At 34.4% G+C, this 19,381-nt stretch overlaps 1 long non-coding RNA gene across 1 annotated transcript; it reads right to left on the bottom strand.

The window, feature by feature from the left end:
* Positions 1-6,626: 6,626 nt before the first annotated feature.
* LOC149391055 (uncharacterized) lies at positions 6,627-8,622 on the bottom strand. The gene is made up of 3 exons (XR_016300384.1): positions 8,567-8,622; positions 7,759-7,832; positions 6,627-7,587 (listed from the first exon to the last, which is right to left on the bottom strand). It is a non-coding gene; the product is annotated as an uncharacterized LOC149391055 (long non-coding RNA).
* Between the last annotated feature and the right edge of the window lie 10,759 nt (positions 8,623-19,381).

The raw sequence follows: 19,381 nt of genomic DNA, 5'->3' as shown, positions 1-19,381 counted from the left end.
CAAAATACAAAAATATTAGGATTTACTTTGGAAAAATCCTGATCTGCGCAATGAATTTATAACGCTTGTAAAACAGATCAAAGTGATCCGAAAATTATGAAATTAATTTTTTTGAATAGATAACATACATAAATAAACGTTACAAGAAGAATTGTATTAAAACAATCAACGTAACCGAATTGGTAAGCGTCTAAAAATTGATTTTGAAAATTTGTCAAAACTGTAAAACTGGTACGCGCACCGATCGGACTTTAATCAGAAAATATTCTGTATTTTATAAAAATATTTTTCGATTAAGGATTTAGATAGAAGACATCTAAAGCTAACTTTTCCAAAAAGAATCGATGCAAAATCACGATTTTTGAAACCACGGTAAGCGTATGAAAATTAGAGTTTGATAAAATCCGAACCAGAAACCCTTTGTTAATCTAAAAACTCACAAAAAAAAAATCACAAACAATATAGCAATTAATTTGAGAAGACCACGAAATTCATACCTAATTTCCTCAGATGATTGTGAAAAGAATACTCTTTAACGCTCATAAAACTTGAGAACAAAGATGGTAAGATCCATCTATTTGGTGGCTAGGGTTTATTTTTGTGGGAAGAATGATAAAATTATGAATTAAGAGAGAGAGATCGGTGGTGGAGTGAGAAAGAGCAGAGTCTAAAAAGAATGAAACAAGATGTTTGAAGTTATTTATATAGTAGGGAAATCATAACCCTAAAAGTTACGTTTCCCTTTAAAAAAAAAATAGACTTATTTGTTATTTTTTTTTTTATTGCCGAAGAAAAACAACAGATGTTGTTTTGACCAAAACAAACTTCCTTTTTAAAAGGAAACGAATAACATATAAATACATATATATATATATATATATATATATAGAGAGATATTTACATTCGTAACAAACTACTACGTGTACATATACTAAATCTTATATGTATAAACATTAATAAAACAACACAGTGCACACAATGCACGTTAATTATGTACATATATATAAATTTACTTATATACATATACATATTCACATTACATACACACATAAACATATACATAATTATTTTGAAACAAAACTTATTAACGTAATATTATTCTTGGTCTATAATATATATATATACGATAATATTTTGAATTTTAAAATGCTTAAAAAAATATTATAAAAAAAAACTTCCAATACGTTCATAAATATTTTGGGGTTTTACAAACTCAGTTGGCACCCGACGTCATAAAGCATCCCGGTTATACAACCACACCCCCGGAGATTGCCAACAACCCAAAATATTGGTCATGGTTTAAAGTAAGTTTAATGAATTTATTTTATCTCTAACGTAAGTTATATTAATTATCAAACTAAGTTTTGTTCTAATATTTTATAAAGGATTGCATCGGCGCTATTGACGGTACTCATATTGGTGTCATCGTCCCCGCTGCGCAACAACAGAATTATCGAGGACGGAAAGGAATATGTACGACGAATGTCATGGCTGCTTGTACATTTGACATGCGATTTACGTACGTCAATGCCGGATGGGAAGGTTCAGCGTCCGATTCACGAATACTACGTGAGGTATTACTGTCTAACGATCCATATTTTTTAATACCACAAGGAGGACAGTACTACGTAGTGGATAGTGGATATCCTAATGAGCCAGGTTTTTTGGCACCGTATCGCACCGTACGATATCACCTATCCGAGTTCAGACAGGACAGGCAAATGCGTAGACCCCAAGAACTTTTTAATTACAGGCACTCGTCGTTACGCAACGTGATAGAGAGATGTTTTGGCATCGTAAAAGCTCGGTTCCCTATTTTAAAGCATATGTCACGTTATCCGTTAGAAAAACAATTTCGTATAATTATGGCATGCTTTGTATTGCATAATTTAATAAAAATGTACACAAACGACGACCCTTTGTTTACAACATGGAATCAAGATGTTCCTCCGGAGGACATTGAAGGCCAAAGTTCTGAAGGAGTCGGAGGTCAAGGTGCGTCAGAAGATGGTGGACCGTCGTACACAAGCGCAACTACACAAGCTCGACGTGCACATTCCCAGTTTAGAGATGTTATTGCTCAAACTATGTGGGATGATTATGTAGAATGATTTCATATTTATGATGACCAAAAAATTTTGTATTCAATCTAAACAATAATGTCATATTTATATTTTGTGTAGTTAAATTTATGTTTAAAAAAAAAATTTGAGTTAAGAAATTGTTTCCATGTACCAAACAGTTTTCACTTTTCATTTTTTCAAAAAAAAAAAAGTGAAAAGTGTACCAAACAGTTTTTCCAGTTTTTTCAATTTCTCAAAAACAAAAATGAAAACTGTACCAAACAGCTTTTTGAAAACAACTACAAAACAGTTTTTCAATACAACTACAAAAATTAGAAAACAGAAAACAAAAAACTTTTTGAGTTACGTACCAAACACAACCTTAGTTTTTCCCCGGAACCCTAGTAGCCAAGGGTATTTTAGTAATTTCACGTTGAATGTCGTTTCTGAAAATTTCCAGAATCTAAAATATGTCTTGAAATCCGTTTCTAAACTGATCCCCGAAAATCTTTTACCCCGATTAGGTTTCGAGCCAAGTAGAGCTTCCAATCCGTCTTCGACCCAAAGAGCTTTATTTTTGTTTTGACCATGTGAGAATAATCTCACTGCAACACAGATTAGTTCAAAATAAAATACGATAAGTATATGATCTAAATGAGTTAATAATTTTTTTTTTAATTGTTATTGTGTGATTGTTTGACATATGTGTGGTGTGGTATGATATGGTATGGTATGATAAATTATGAATGATATGTTATGTATGCTGAGTTTATGATATGGTATTGTATAGTATGTTATGTAATGATATGATATGTATGGTATGTTATGTGATGATACGTTATAAATTAAAATATTTATATAATATTCTTATTTCTAGTCGTGTTATCACGTATATTTTATGTCATGCGTGTAACGAAAATAAAAAGTGAAAAGATAAAGATAAGCAAGGGAGTCGTATCGCCTCAATTTACAGAGGTCTTAAAGAGAATTTCTCGAGCCGACTTACGGGTCCAAATGGGGAAATTTCTCAGGTCGAGGCCCTAATATGTTTGTAAGCTAGAGCAAAATGTGGGACCTTGCAACCCCATATCTTTGTCTCTAAAGTGCGCACTGAAATAGGTACGACTACCCTAAGGACACTCCGAACTAAAAATTGATAGAATCAAGAAAAGAAAGATCAAGTCACCAATTAGTTTTAAAATACTAATAACCGGTTCATGTATTGCATTACTCTTTTTATTTTGTAAGCTTTATATTATTCTCGCTGAGCGTAAACTCATCTCTTCGAAAAAAAAATATACGTTTGTGTTGTAGGTAAGCAACTTGGAAGGAACTGAGCAGGACGGACTAGCGGCGTCGATAGCGAGATGGTTGGGTTATGGTTTTCATTTACTGAATAATAAGTCTTCCGCTACAAGTCTTTAATAAGAAATAAATTTTTAAGTTTTTATTTTCAATTATTTCAAAGTTCTGAAGTTTCAAAGAGTTTTCTAATTTAGTTGAGACTTAGAATTTGGATTATGTTTTAGTATTTTTGCCGCTATGTTTAATTTTAAATTCGTATTTTCAATTTTAATTAAGTACTTCTCATGAAATGTTCGATATGCAATCTTCAAATTTTTCTTAAATGCTTTAGTTTCTTTTTAAGATCTTTAAAATTTTGGTTCGCCTTGATTCGATGTGTTTTAAAAAAAATTCCTCCAAGTTTTCTAAAGAATTTTTTAAAGTTTAAAAAGTAAAATAACTAAGACGGTCCGAAAAGTCGGGTCGTCACATTGATAGTAAGTTCCATTAATATTTAGGGACAAGTATAAAACTAGAGGTAAACTCAGCGATTCAAGTTTACCAATGCATTCAATTGTATGTGCGTGTATATGTAATCTTTAAAAATATGTATATAGATACCCAGTAGACCGAATATAAATATATAAAATAAGGACACGGTAGTTAAGTAACCAAAATAAAATTATAAAATCTCGATATAGCCATCATTTAAAAAAAGTTGGCTAGTAACCACACGTTCAAAATTGTTATATTTATTGCCTATTATATTCCTAAAAAAATCGTGTAAATATTTTACTTATATTTTCGGAAATTATGTTAAACAAAATGCAATTATATCGACGCGTGTAAATTACTCCTGAAAATCATGAACCAATCCCTATACACGCAACATTGATTCTAATAAAACATAAATAACGACTATAAACTAGGAAATGAAGAAAATGTGGCATTAATTAAAAATTATAAAATGGGCCCAGTTTTACACAATTATTGGTAATCCAACTCATCTTTTTAACAGTTAATATGTGTAAATAAATGTAACTAAGTGTTAATTAATATGTTATATTCGGTGACGTTAGTTAATATGTGTTAATAATTATTGATTTCGAGAATCCGAAAAAAAGGGAAAGAATCGAGAGAGAAGAGAAAGGAAAGAAAAGTTTCTGAAAAGAATCTTTCCGAATTAATGAATTTACTGAATTGATTTGACAGAAGCAATTCCTTAAATACAGGAGTCAAAGAAACGAGCTGTGTAGTCAATACGACATACACATTTAAAACGAACAACAAACTACAAGTTGTTAAAAAAAAACCTAAAATGACTTGTACTGCAAGTCATTTCACCTGAACACTATACATCAAAATTACAGCTCCAATACTCATCCTCAAGGTGAACTGAAGATATTCTTCAAGTTAATCTAGGATATAAGATGAAGTAGAGCCGGTGACGGTAATGGTTTGTTGAAAATGTCAGTTATTTGATGATGTGTCCGGATGGGAAGCAGTTTCACAAAGCCTCGTTGGAGATGATCACGGACAAAGTGTAAATCGAACTCGATGTGCTTCGTACGCTCGTGAAATATTGAATTGGAGGCTATATGTAATGCAGCCGGATTATCACAATAGATCACTGAGGCAACATCTGTCTTGACTTAGAAATCCTTCATCAACTGTTGCATCCATATGACCTCACCCATTGCTGCTGCCAGTGACCTATACTCAGCTTCTGTAGAGCTCCTTGAGACTGTGGTTTGTTTCTTTGACTTTCAGGCAACCAGAGAATCACCTACAAACACATAATAGCCAGTCACTGATCTCCTAGTGTCAGAGCAAGTAACCCAATCGGCATCAGAAAAAGCTCTTAATTGAGTAGAGGAATCAGAAGGATAAAATAAAACCAAGACCCGGATTTGCTTTAACATATCTAAGCAAATGATGAACAACTTGCAAATGTGCAATTCTAGGTGCCTGAACAAATTGGCTTAAGGAAAGCAATTAGCATTCAAAACATCTGACTAGTTATTTATATTATTGTATAATCATTTTCGAACAAAAATAAAATTACTTATTATATGCATGTAAACTTTTTATTATTTTTTATTTGAATTTTAACGTCTTTTTCATTCGTAAGACAATGAAAATTATAATAATGGGATATTGCCACAATAATTCAATTAAAAAATCGGCAATCTAATGTTTAGATTAAGATAACTTGTCATAAGATGATCAAACTATCTAAATAATATGATCGTAGCTTAATATATTTTGTTCTTATGATTATCTTCATTGGTAAAATAAATTGTAATGCATATATATATATATATATATATATATATATATATATATATACATGTGTGTGTGTGTGTGAATACAACAGATTTTATAAAATATAAGGGGTCAAAACATTTATAAACATTCATAATAAATAAACAACAAAATTCCACATTCTAAGCCAGATGCGGAACTATTAACATGGTGGGTGTGGTGGCCCTGGCCCCCCATTTAAAAAAAATATATATATATTATTAGTTTATAGAGAAATTGTCCCATTTGCCATCAATTTTATAATTTTTTCTCACTTTCCACCAAAACACTAATTTTTCCCAAAATGCCACCATCTATTTCAACAATGTTGACATCTATTTTTGCGCTTCACTATGAGATGTCAACATTGTTGACATCTCAGTGGTATTTTGGGAAAAATTAGTCTTTTGGTGGAAAGTGAAAAAAAATTATAAAATTGGTGGCAAATGGGGCAATTTCTCTAGTTTATAACTTATAAATTAGTATTGTGTATATATATATATATATATATATATATATATATATATATATATAAGAGAGAGACTTTTTTTTTGGCATTTTAGTCACTTACTCCTAAAACCGTATTCTTTGTATTTTTTTAATGCGTTGCTTTTTATCAATTGCGTTGCTCTTTTTCTTCCTGCGGCGCAACCTTCCCAAAAAAGAAACTGCTCCTCTGCCATCGTTCTCTGCAAACTTTTAAGTCGGGTGATTTTTACATTCAATATGCGTACACAAACACTACACACGTTACACACAAAGTGCAATTCATATTTATCAATTCCTTAACTCTTTACTTTGCCCCCTGACTTCATACATACATATATATATAAATACTAGGTTGATGAACACGTGCTACGCACGTGCTAGCTCTAACACTTGATATCCTTTTATTCTACAAGAGCATTTTCGTTCTCAAACTCAACAGCATCAATCACCAATACTAAAATTTCAAACAGCCATGACAAAAACACTACCTAGAATCGGGATGAACAAGAGTTGTTTGATGCCCATAATTTCAAATAAATATGTAATCTGAAAGACATAATTACATCAAGCAATATATAGCAGATTCGGAAGGGTATTAGAAAAACACAAATGATCACTATAGTTTATAGTGTGATCTTGCAACTAGTGACACTTTCCAAAATAAGGTAATACAAAAAACTCATCACTAATTATATACATTATTTAGTACTAAGAGATTGTAAAATTCTTTCACATGACTTGGATGATGGTTATTTCTCATGACTTGGACGATGGTTATTTCTCATCACTTGGACGATGGTTCTTTCTCATCACTTGCTTTACATAAAGTTCTTTCTCATCACTTGGACGATGGTTCTACATCAAGCACATTACAAAAAGATTGTACAACATATTTGAGGTGTGTGGTGCTTTGATATCCTGATTTTGTCATTTTTACTTGTATCATGTATTTTTTTTTTTGCTTCTCAATATCGCTATTTTGCACAAATTTCTAAACCTTCCCTGTAAAATAAAAGGATCTTACAGCATTTAAAAGGAAGTGAAGAAGTTGTTATGCTACAAATGTTAATAAGCAAAAAAAACCATGCATATATTTTAGTCCTCCTTGGTAATCTCATTACAATAAATTAAAACGTATTGTATAAATATAAATATATATTTTTAAGTTCTAATATGTATTCTTATTGTGCAATAAGTTAAGCTGTTCTAGTCCTACTCGTTGGTATATTATTAACGGGAATATTTAAAAAAAAAAAAACCAAAATCTAAAGCAAGCATAATCTTAAATAATGTTAACGTAGAATGTAGTTGAGGCTTCCAGTAACAAAATGACTTACTTGTACAATAGGTTTGATGTACGAAGCAAGCTATGCAATAAAACTGATGGTCAAAAGTAAGTTCTTGTGGTTTAGAAAGAAATTAGCGGCGCTGTTTTAAAAAATTTGATCTGCAAAAGACATAAAAAAAAACGTCAACAAATAAACTGAAAGAGTACCGTCTCCAAAGCCTAGCAATCAGTAACAGCCATATTAAAACTTAGTATTAACTTCATAAACAGCCAGATGTCGTCTAAATTAAAAGGTAAATAAAAAACACAATTACCGGTAGACTATCATACCTGCTTTCAGATGACTACACCAGTCTCAGCTACCAATCTTTTCGAAGAGACGAATAGATTTATCAGAATCAAACCTACAACACACATTCAGTTGTTGTTAATTTTACATTGTGGCTGAAAATGGGGAAAAAAAAAAATTACGATACGAACTTCACAATCAGTATTATAGGAGAATAAATAGAATTATACTTATAACAACTTCTGTAGTCAAAGTACAATAGACGTTCATGTAAATCTATCACATATTAAGTTTAAAAAAATTTCATAACTGACGCCCCTGAATCCCTCAATAAAAAATATATTTGATTTTTTATTTTTAATCTCAGAAGATGAGTAGCAAAAGGAAAAAAAACAGTCAAATAAATGCACGTAGTCCACGGCTACAAAAACTTGTGGACGAAAAAACGCTACTGTAGTTTAGAATACAGGGAAAAAAACTATTAAATTGTATTAGAATAATAAAGAGACCATTAAATATTGACTTTCCGTCTAAAATATTCACCTTTCAAAAATCAAAAGACGGGTGTTTTTAGACGAAACCAGTTTGTATTTCAGTAGACGATATATTAAAAAAAACGGAAGTAAGCTCTAATTTTTAATAATATGTTGTCGCCTAATACAGAAGATGAGAGCTTCAATTTAAAAAAAGGTCACTGCAGGAATAAATTTTTTTTTAGGTATTCAAACCGCCTAAAATATTAACATGTATAAAAATATGAGAAGAAAAGTGTTGTTCAGCGCCAATAATTTCCAATTCATCATTAATTACAGAATATTAGAAGACGTTATTTCGGTACGAAGCTCAAACCTGGGGCTGTCGACAACGACTGAGAAGAAGAAGCGTACGAAGAAAGTAGAATTTAATAGATAGTGAAGTCAGAATAAATCGAAATTGATGTGCAACTCAATTCTGAGTTAAAATACAGCATATAGCCAATATATTATTATGCATTTATGAAAATTATATAGAGTCAGCAGTGCGACGTGGCTTGCTTAAATGTCTCAGCCAACATGCAAGATACTATTGTAATAAAATACTATAGCTACACCGACTGTAATCATTAGATCTATCCATAACATCCTGACAAATAATTATGCAATACTGTTTTTCTAGTTTTCTTTTTGGTTGTATAAAGACATGAAACAGGGATATAATTACATCAAGCAACCGTATTGAACGTTATGTATATATATATATATATATATATATATATATATATATATATATATATATATATATATATATTTTGAGTAAGACTTCATATATTTTTTTAAATAGCTATATAATTGTTTTTTAATCGGATTTTAATATGTTATATGTTACTGTGTGTAGACTGTAGAGTAGTAACGGATGTACGTACACCGCTTTTGATTGTTTATATTTTTATAGGGTTTTACTAATTTTATGTATTGATCAGCTATTTTTAAATAAATAGTAAATAAAATTGTTTCTAAATGAGATTAGTTTCGAGTGTTTTGGTTTATGGTCAGGTACACAAAAAGACAAAAAGGATTTGCTTTTTTGTTTTGTTTTGAATTGGTGGGAGTGAGAGTAAAAGACAAAAATTGATATTTGCCTAAGGTCTGATAGGTTTTTTTTGCTGTGTGTACCCAGGATTAGCTTTTTTGTTTTGAATTGGCGGGAGTGAGAGTAGCCAATATTTGTATTTTGTTGTTTATGTCCATATTTGTGCACCACTTATATTTGTTTTCAATTATACACATACAAATGTTATCCAATTTTTTATTATTATTATTATTTGCAAACTGCGATTGGTTTATTGATCTGAGCTATTGTAATCTTTGTTTTTAATTTAATTATGTAGAGTTTCCCTTTTGTTTCTTTGTCTTAGCTTTTTTTTTTTTTTTTTCAAAGTGGTTATTGAATGCTATTAAATTGATTGTGAATATTCAATGTCATATTTTTACTATATATTTCTTATTATATATGTAATTTATAAGATCCTCGTAACATCAGAGTCGTAAAATAACAAAATTTCAAACAACTGTTGGACTATGTATACGATGCACCAGTAAATATAGGAGAGTAACAAAAAAAAATCACTATACACAACGTTTGCCAAACTTGATTTTGCTTTATTTTTAAGAAACACAGACGTGAATTGGATAACAAATTAATGAATATCAAGCATGCCAAGGTAATGCTCCGTTTGCACGTGCTTTGGACAAGCGTAAGATAAAATAATGAAGTACATGGTATTAATTGCTGATTAATTCAACTTACCCAAATAAATGGGGAGTGCATGGATGCGAATACAATATATTTGTCATATCATATGGTCCCATTGTTTTTTATTAATCATTTTTTAGTTTCAATAATCTCATACATATATGTCAATAAATAAACAATAAATTATGAATGAAAACTGCGGGATATTGAACAAAAAGGATGTGAGGTTGAGTTGAACCTTCTCTAGTCAAGTTTAAATTGTTTTGATATTTATTTTATTTACTTGTTGGGGGTAATTGAGATTTGAGACTGGAAGACAAAGTGAAGCTTCTGGGCGGGTAGTCTGAGAGAAATAGAAATGAGATTTCGAAATTTTTTATTTTTTTTTTGAGATTTTGCTTTTATATAAAGGGGAATTGACACAAATAATACCATCTCAATGTCACTTACCAAATTTAGCCAAAAACCAAAAAATTGACAAAACTAGTACTTTTGGTAGGTGATAGAAATTAAATTTTCCCCAACTACCCTTAATACTCTTATCCTCTCAAATACATCTTACGTTTCACTTCTCCCATCTGAAACTTCTTTCATGGTTTTTTTCAACTTTTTCTTCCTCTTGGGCTCAGCTGGAGAATGAAGGAGTGAAGCTTCTTGGGTCGCCGGAATCTTCATCTCTTGGGTCGCCGGAATCTTCTTGCTCGCCGAATGTAAGTTTCTTAAACCCATTTTGCAATAATGTTAAACCCGTCTAAAACCATTTTGCAATCCAAGGTTGTTCATCAAAACTTCAAGATTCAAGTTTGTTTGCTGCAAATTGTTCATAAAAGCTTCAAAATCCAAGCTTCTTCTTCCTGCAAATCCTAGATCCAAAATTTCTTCTAACATATTTTGGTAAGTTCTTCCTATCCTTAACATACAAGAACATGTTGAATTGTTTTGATTAGTGTTAAAATAGGTTCCATTGTGTTTGGGTGTGATTTGTTTGTCAAAAATGGTGGTTTTTGTTGAATTCCCGATTTTTCCAGGGTGTCACGAACTGGAAATAACAATTTTACCTTGTTGTTGATGATTTTTATTCTATTCTTTCATAATTAAATAACAATTAATGATACAATCACGATGGAGTCGAGTGATTGCAGTTCGTCAACACGTCAAAAGCCGCGCGTTTTTGGAAATATAGGAGGGGGTACCGAGCGTCGGCGACCTCCTCCTTCATGTTTGTGTGGTCTAAATGGAGTTGAACGAACTTCCTGGACTGCTGATAACCCTGGAAGAAGATTCTATGGATGCCCCGAGTATAAGGTTTGAATATGTTTCTCATTATCCTAGAAACCGTCTAGAAATCTTATAAATAAGGAAAATTGTTAGGTATTCAGTTATGACGGCCGATCGATCGGGATGCCCCGAGTATAAGGTTCGCATATGTTTCTATTCTTTTTAAGATTTTGTAAATAAATATTCTCGGTTTATACTTGTGACAGATAAAGAAATTCAATGGATGCGGGTTTTTGGAATGGATTGACCCACCTATGTGCCCAAGATCGGTTCAAATCATTCCAGGGCTGCTAAGGAAGATAAATTCATTGGAAAATCAGATACCATCTTTTGTCGATGAAGACTTCAAACACGAAGAACCAACTGAAGCCAATGAATTGGAACAACTGATTGTATCTGAATTATTCAAGATCAAAATGTTGGTTGTTGTTGTTTTGTTTATAGGTATTGTGTTATTGTTCAAATGAGTCGGAGATGTATTGAATGGTTTAAAAAATGAAATTACATTTGATTTGGTTTGACTTTTGTTGGACCGTCTGTGTAATGTGATATTGGAATTGTGATATTGAATTCATTGTTCATATGGCATAATAATAAGAAGAATATAAGGCTAATGGAACTTCAGTAACAAAACATAATAGGATAAGGAAAGCCAATAATATAAGAATATTCATAATATAACTGCATTATCATAAAGTACCAAACATGTTTTGACATTCTTGTTACCTTAAATACACACGAGCTAAAGTACTAAAACAAGTTTGACATAAACTAAGCTTGGAGATATTCTCCCTCGAAGCTCCCGGTCCTCAACACCAGGTGGCTTATAATCGCCGATGATCGGACTATTTTTGGTTGCCCCACAAACTGCCCAAAACATGATTGGGCGAAGCCAGCTTGAGTTTCGGCGCTGCGGCCGAGTAAGAGAGTGAGGAAATTTTCCAATCCCCCGTGGAAGTTAAACGAAAATCCTTCAATGTTTGCCTCGGGTATACACTGTTTCCACTCCTACACATAATTAGTGAAACCATTACATAAACTCAATTACATCTACTATGTGGCCCGAACTGGTTGAGATTGTGATCGATGTGTCACGAACTCGCCCACTTCGTGATCGATGTGTCACGAAGTGGGTCATTCCGTGACACATCGGTCACGGAGTAGGCGAGTTTGTGACACATCGGTCACGAACTCAATCAGTTCGTTACCAATATGTCACGAAACATGATCAAAATGTCACGAACTCACCTTTCTGGAAACCGGAGTGGTAGGACTCTCCGAGGCCACCGCAACGCCTGATGACTCGGCATTGTTTTTAATATATATCAAACACAAAACAAACCAATGCGTCACCAAAAATACTCTAAATAAGCTTCTTAGTTTTTATTCTATACCTTTTTCATCTTGGGTGGTGCGACCATGAACGCGTCATCATCAGAATTCTTGGACAGCTCAACAATCTTCCTTTTCGAAGCCGTCCTAGGGCTTCGTCGGACAACTTTTGAGGCCTCATTTGCCTTGGTATCTTTCAACTTCGTCATTGAAGATAAAACTTAAAACAAATCAAATCACCAAACATGGACCTAGAAGCTAAAATACTCATCAATTAGAACAAAAAAAATTGTGAAAACATTACAATCCTTATTTTGAGTAAATACTCATCAAACCGGCAACACTCTACTATTTTTTAATCCAAAATCAAACTTTCATGAAGGAAACATTTTAAGCATTGCATCTTCTTCAACAAATATGGATTTCGGACCAATTTATCTCACACAAACTCAACAAACATAAACTCTACAAACATGCAATTTCGGATGAATATTTAAATAAACATCTTTTTTTTTACAATTTTATCCAAGATCTAGAGAAACTCACTGTAGAAAAATGGGTAACCGGAAATGGGTCGCCGATCGAAGAGAAACACAATGAGGATGGGTCGGGTCGCCGAAATTTGGGGTTGCGCGTGGGTTAAGCGAAAGTGCTGGTGCGCGCGCTTTGGGTCGCCGAAATTTTGGGTTTTTCCAAGAGATTTGAGCGAGACGGAGAGAAAGAGAGAATGGTTATATGGATGTCGAAGAAGATAAAGAGGGGCCCGACTGGGTAGTTGCGTGTGGGTATGAGATGTGATGAGGGGCCGAAATCGTGGGTTGGGCGAGAAAGTCAAAGAGATGGGTGAAGATGAAGAGAGAGACCAAACATTTTTTTTTAAGGAAAAAGAAGATGAAGAACCGGGAAATGGGTTGGGGATGGCCGAAATCGTGGATTGAGCGAGAAAGAGAAATAGCGGGATGAAGTTGAAGATGAAGAGATGAACAAGCAGTTTCTTTTTTTTTTAGGAAAAAGAAGATGGAGAACTGGGAAATGGGTTGGGGATGGCCGAAATCGTGGATTGACCGAGAAAAGAAAGACCGAGATGAAGATGAAGAGAGAGAGCGAACAGTTTTTTTTTTTTTTTCACCGATGCCGATCAGGAGCAGGTGAATGACCTGGTGCGCACCGACGCCGAACAGGAGCAGGTGAATGACCCGGTGCGCACCGACGCCGACCAGGAGCAGGTGAGTGACCCGGTGCGGAGCGACGCCGACCAGAAGCATGAAAATGAAAGAGCGGGATGAAGATGAAAAGAGAGAGCGAACAGTTTTTTTTTTTTTTTTTTTTTTTGCAGAACAAAGAAGATGAACAACCAGGGTGTAATAGTCTTTACATAATGGTCTAGGTACTACATGCGTCAATTTTTTGATTTTGGACTATATTTGGTAAGTCACATTAAGATGATATTATTAGTGTCAATATCCCTTATATAAACAAGCTTCTTTCAGCCTTTCAGTGAGACAAAACAGTATATACGATCTACGATCAGGGTGTATTAGTGTGAGGATGTTTGAAAATTTGTAGTGGTACAAGAACTGTTTCTAGCCGTTATATGCCAATCTGACGGTAGTTGAAATTCACGTATCCATGTATTGTAATTATTTTGTACATGTGGACCGTGCGATTGAAATCTAACGGTGTCGATGTACCTGGTTATTTTATTGGCTAGAAGGCCTCTCTACACTGGAAGTACCCGTTAAAATAGTGGTGGTTGCTTCTTTTTTTAAGTGATTGAGATTTTTTGTAACGATGAGATTGAGTACCCTACTGCTGATTTGAGATATTACGATTACATTACATGAAAACATATAATCAACTATTCGGAATCAATCCTACGTTGATGCTGGTCAATAATTTCATAATGAATGTTAGTTGCCAGAATACATTTTGTTTTCTAGTTGTTACTGCCGACGGTTTTATTACTCAAGCGACCTCAGGCTGGGTGCAGTCCATGAATATCACCATAGTGATCTTGGAGGTGATAGCCCTTGGCTTCATGTTAGAAGAAATGGACAGGCCGGGGGAGCTGGAGAAGGACGATTTTGCGGCCGTTCAATTTGTCGTCTCCGGCATTGCCGAAATCATCAAATAAGCCATCCTTATTTTGCTTGGGGGTAAGATTGCTATTGTGATCTAGAGGCGCCCACTAATGGAGGACATGCTGTCCCAGGAAGATGATATACCATCCCGGGGAGATACCTTGCGGCCCCAACAAGTTGGCATACCATCTCGGGAAGGTACCTTGCCGCCCTAGGAACCTGCCGTGTAAGACCGACGCCAATCAGGAGTAGGTGAATGTCCCGGTGCAGACGGACGCCGACCAGGAGCAGGTGAATGACCCGGTGCGGACCGACGCCGATCTGGAGCAGATGAATTACCAGTGCGGACCGACGCCGACCAGGAGCAGGTGAATGACTCGGTGCGGACCGACACCGATCAGGAGCAGGTGAATGACCCGGTGCGGACCGACGCCGACCAGGAGCAGGTGAATGACCCGGTGCGGACCGACGCCGACCAGGAGCAGGTGAATGACCCGGTGAGGACCGACGCTGACCAGGAGCAGGTGAATGATCCGGTGAGGACCGACGCCGACCAGGAGCAGGTGAGTGACCCGGTGCGGACCGACGCCGACCAGGAGCAGGTGAATGACCCGGTGCGGACCGACGCCGACCAGGAGCAGTGGCGAAACTAGGAATTGAAGTTGAGGGTGGTCGAGAAAAAATAATAAAAAGTATCATAATCATAAAAAAACAAAAATGTATTCTAATATATAATTTAGTTAAAATAAAGAGTGTCTTGACTCCATATCACTGAAATAATCTATTATTGAATCTATGTTAAACATCTCAACAATTTCTTTCTCAATATTAAAGAGCAAAGAATCCGACAAGAAATCATCTTCCATCTCGAATTAAGAAAAATCCAAACTGTGTGAATGAAAAAAAAACATTAATAAACCAAAACACTCAAAACAAATCTCATTTAGGAACAATTTTATTTACTATTTATTTAAAAATATCTGATCAATACATAAAATTAGTAAAACCCTATAAAAAGATAAACAATCAAAAGCGGCGTACATCCGTTACTACTCTGCAGTCTACACACAGTAACATATAACATATTAAAATCCGGTTAAAAAACAAATATAGCTATTTAAAAAAATATATGTATATATACGTATATATATGTATGTATATGAAGTCGGGGGGGGGGGGGGGGGGGGGGGGGGGGGGGGGGGGGGGGGGAGGAGCTAAAGAATCGACAAATATGAATTGCAATTTGTGTGTAACGTGCGCAGTGTTTGTGTACGCATATTGAATGTAAAAATCACCCGACTTTGGATAAAAGTTTGCAGAGAAAAATGGCAGAGGAGAAGTTTCTTTTTTGGGAAGGTTGCGCCGCAGGAAGAAAAAGAGCAACGCATTTAAAAAATACAAAGAATACGGTTTTAGGAGTAAGTGACTAAAATGCCAAAAAAAATAGGGGGGGGGGGGGGGGGGGAAGAGTTAAAGAATCGATAAATATGAATTGCAATTTGTGTGTAACGTGCGCAGTGTTTGTGTACGCATATTGAATGTAAAAATCACCCGACTTTGGATAAAAGTTTGCAGAGAACAATGGCAGAGGAGAAGTTTCTTTTTTGGGAAGGTTGCGCCGCAGGAAGAAAAAGAGCAACGCAATTGATAAAAAGCAACGCATTTAAAAAAGTACAAAGAATACGGTTTTAGGAGTAAGTGACTAAAATGCAAAAAAAAAAAAATAGGGGGGGGGGGGGGGGGGGGGGGGGGGGAAGAGTTAAAGAATCGATAAATATGAATTGCAATTTGTGTGTAACGTGCGCAGTGTTTGTGTACGCATATTGAATGTAAAAATCACCCGACTTTGGATAAAAGTTTGCAGAGAACAATGGCAGAGGAGAAGTTTCTTTTTTGGGAAGGTTGCGCCGTAGGTAGAAAAAGAGCAACGCAATTGATAAAAAGGAACGCATTTAAAAAATACAAAGAATACGGTTTTAGGAGTAAGTGACTAAAATGCCAAAAAACAAAATAAGGGGGGGGGGGGGGGGAAGATTTAAAGAATCGATAAATATGAATTGCAATTTGTGTGTAACGTGCGCAGTGTTTGTGTACGCATATTGAATGTAAAAATCACCCGACTTTGGATAAAAGTTTGCAGAGAACAATGGCAGAGGAGAAGTTTCTTTTTTGGGAAGGTTGCGCCGCAGGAAGAAAAAGAGCAACGCAATTGATAAAAAGCGACGCATTTAAAAAATACAAAGAATATGGTTTTAGGAGTAAGTGACTAAAATGCCAAAAAAAAAAATAGGGGGGGGGGGGAGATTTAAAGAATCGATAAATATGAATTGCAATTTGTGTGTAACGTGCGCAGTGTTTGTGTACGCATATTGAATGTAAAAATCACCCGACTTTGGATAAAAGTTTGCAGAGAACAATGGCAGAGGAGAAGTTTCTTTTTTGGGAAGGTTGCGCCGCAGGAAGAAAAAGAGCAACGCAATTGATAAAAAGCGACGCATTTAAAAAATACAAAGAATACGGTTTTAGGAGTAAGTGACTAAAATGCCAAAAAAAAATAGGGGGGGGGGAGTTAAAGAATCGATAAATATGAATTGCAATTTGTGTGTAACGTGCGCAGTGTTTGTGTACGCATATTGAATGTAAAAATCACCCGATTTTGGATAAAAGTTTGCAGAGAACAATGGCAGAGGAGAAGTTTCTTTTTTGGGAAGGTTGCGCCGCAGGAAGAAAAAGAGCAACGCAATTGATAAAAAGCAACGCATTTAAAAATACAAAGAATACGGTTTTAGGAGTAAGTGACTAAAATGCCAAAAAAAAATATATATATATATATATATACACACAATACTAATTTATAAGTAATAAACTAATAAAATTTGTTTTTTAAATGGGGGGCCAGGGCCACCACACCCACCATGTGAATAGTTCCGCACCTGTGCGGGTTGCGGATTTAAGGAATGTGGAATTTTGTTGTAGTGTTTATTTATTATGAATGTTTTGACCCCTTATATTTTATAAAATCTGATAAAATCTGTGGTATTCACACACACACACACACACACACATATATATATAGATATGCATTACTTTATTTTACCAATAAAGATAATCATAAGAACAAAATATATTAAGCTACGATCATATTATTTAGATGGTTTGATCATCTTATGACAAGTCATCTTGATCTAAACATTAGATTGCCGATTTTTTAATTGAATTATTGTGGCAATATCCCATTATTATAATTTTAATTGTCTTAGGAATGAAAAAGACGTTAAAATTCAATTAAAAAATAATAAAAAGTTTACATGCATATAATAAGTAATTTTATTTTTGTTCGAAAATGAATATACAATAATATAAATAACTAGTCAGATGTTTTGAATGCTAATTGTTTTCCTTAAGCCAATCTGTTCAGGCACCTAGAACTGCACATTTGCAAGTTGTTAATCATTTGCTTACATATGTTAAAGAAACAAACCACAGTCTCAGGGAGCTCTGCAGAAGCTGAGTATAGGTCACTGACAATAGGAATGAGTGAGGTCATATGGATGCAACAGTTGATGAAGGATTTCTAGGTCAAGACAGATACTACCTCAGTGATCTATTGTGATAATTAGGCTGCATTCATATAGCCTCCAATCCAATATTTCACGAGCGTACGAAGCACATCGAGTTCGATTTACACTTTGTCCGTGATCATCTCCAACGAGAGGCTTTGTGAAACTGCTTCCCATCTGGACACAGCATCAAATAACTGACATTTTCACCAAACCATTGCCGTCACTGGCTCTACTTCATCTTATATCCAAGATGAAATTGAAGAGTATCTTCAGTTCACCTTGAGGAGGAGTATTGGAGCTGTAATTTTGATGTATAGTGTTCAGGTGAAATGACTTGCAATACAAGTCATTTCAGGTTTTTTTTTAACAACTTGTAGTTTGTTGTTCGTTTTAAATGTGTATGTCGTATTGACTACACAACTCATTTCTTTGACTTATGTATTTAAGGAATTGCTTCTGTCAAGTCAATTCAGTAAATTCATTAATTCGGAAAGATTCTTTCATAAACTTTTCTTTCATTTCTCTTCTCTCTGGATTCTTTCCTTTTTTTTCGGATTCTCGAAACCAATAATTATTAACACATATTAACTAACGTCACTGAATATAACATATTAATTAACACTTAGTTACATTCATTTACACATATTAACTCTACAGAGTTCACCAGTTGTTGACATTAGATGTCAACAATGGACGTCCATTGTTGACATCTAATGTCAACAACTGGTGAACTCTGTAGAGTTTAGATGTCAATTTCTCTCATCAGTTGTTCACATTAGATGTCAACAATAGACGTCCATTGTTGACATCTAATGTCAACAACTGATGAACTCTGTAGAGTTTACATGTCAATTTTTCTCATCAGTTGTTGACATTAGATGTCAACAATTGACGTCCATTGTTGACATCTAATGTCAACAACTGATGAACTCTGTAGAGTTTAGATGTCAATTTCTCTCATCAGTTGTTGACATTAGATGTCAATAATGGACGTCAACTGTTGACATCTTAAATCAACAAATAATGAACGTTGTTGATACTAATATGCAGAAATGTCAGAAAAACGCTCCATTGAATCTCCGGTGACAACCTATGACGACTTCGAGCCCCGAAAGAGAAAATGTTCTAAAAATGAGGTACATTTTGATGCCAAGCAAAACTGATTTTCGGTTATTATT

The sequence above is a fragment of the Urtica dioica genome, chromosome 7, assembly GCF_054948205.1.
Source record: "Urtica dioica subsp. dioica isolate 48M chromosome 7, U.dioica_male_clone48M_v1_H2, whole genome shotgun sequence".
Lineage (NCBI taxonomy): Eukaryota > Viridiplantae > Streptophyta > Magnoliopsida > Rosales > Urticaceae > Urtica > Urtica dioica.
This window is presented reverse-complemented; position numbering and strand designations above follow the sequence as displayed.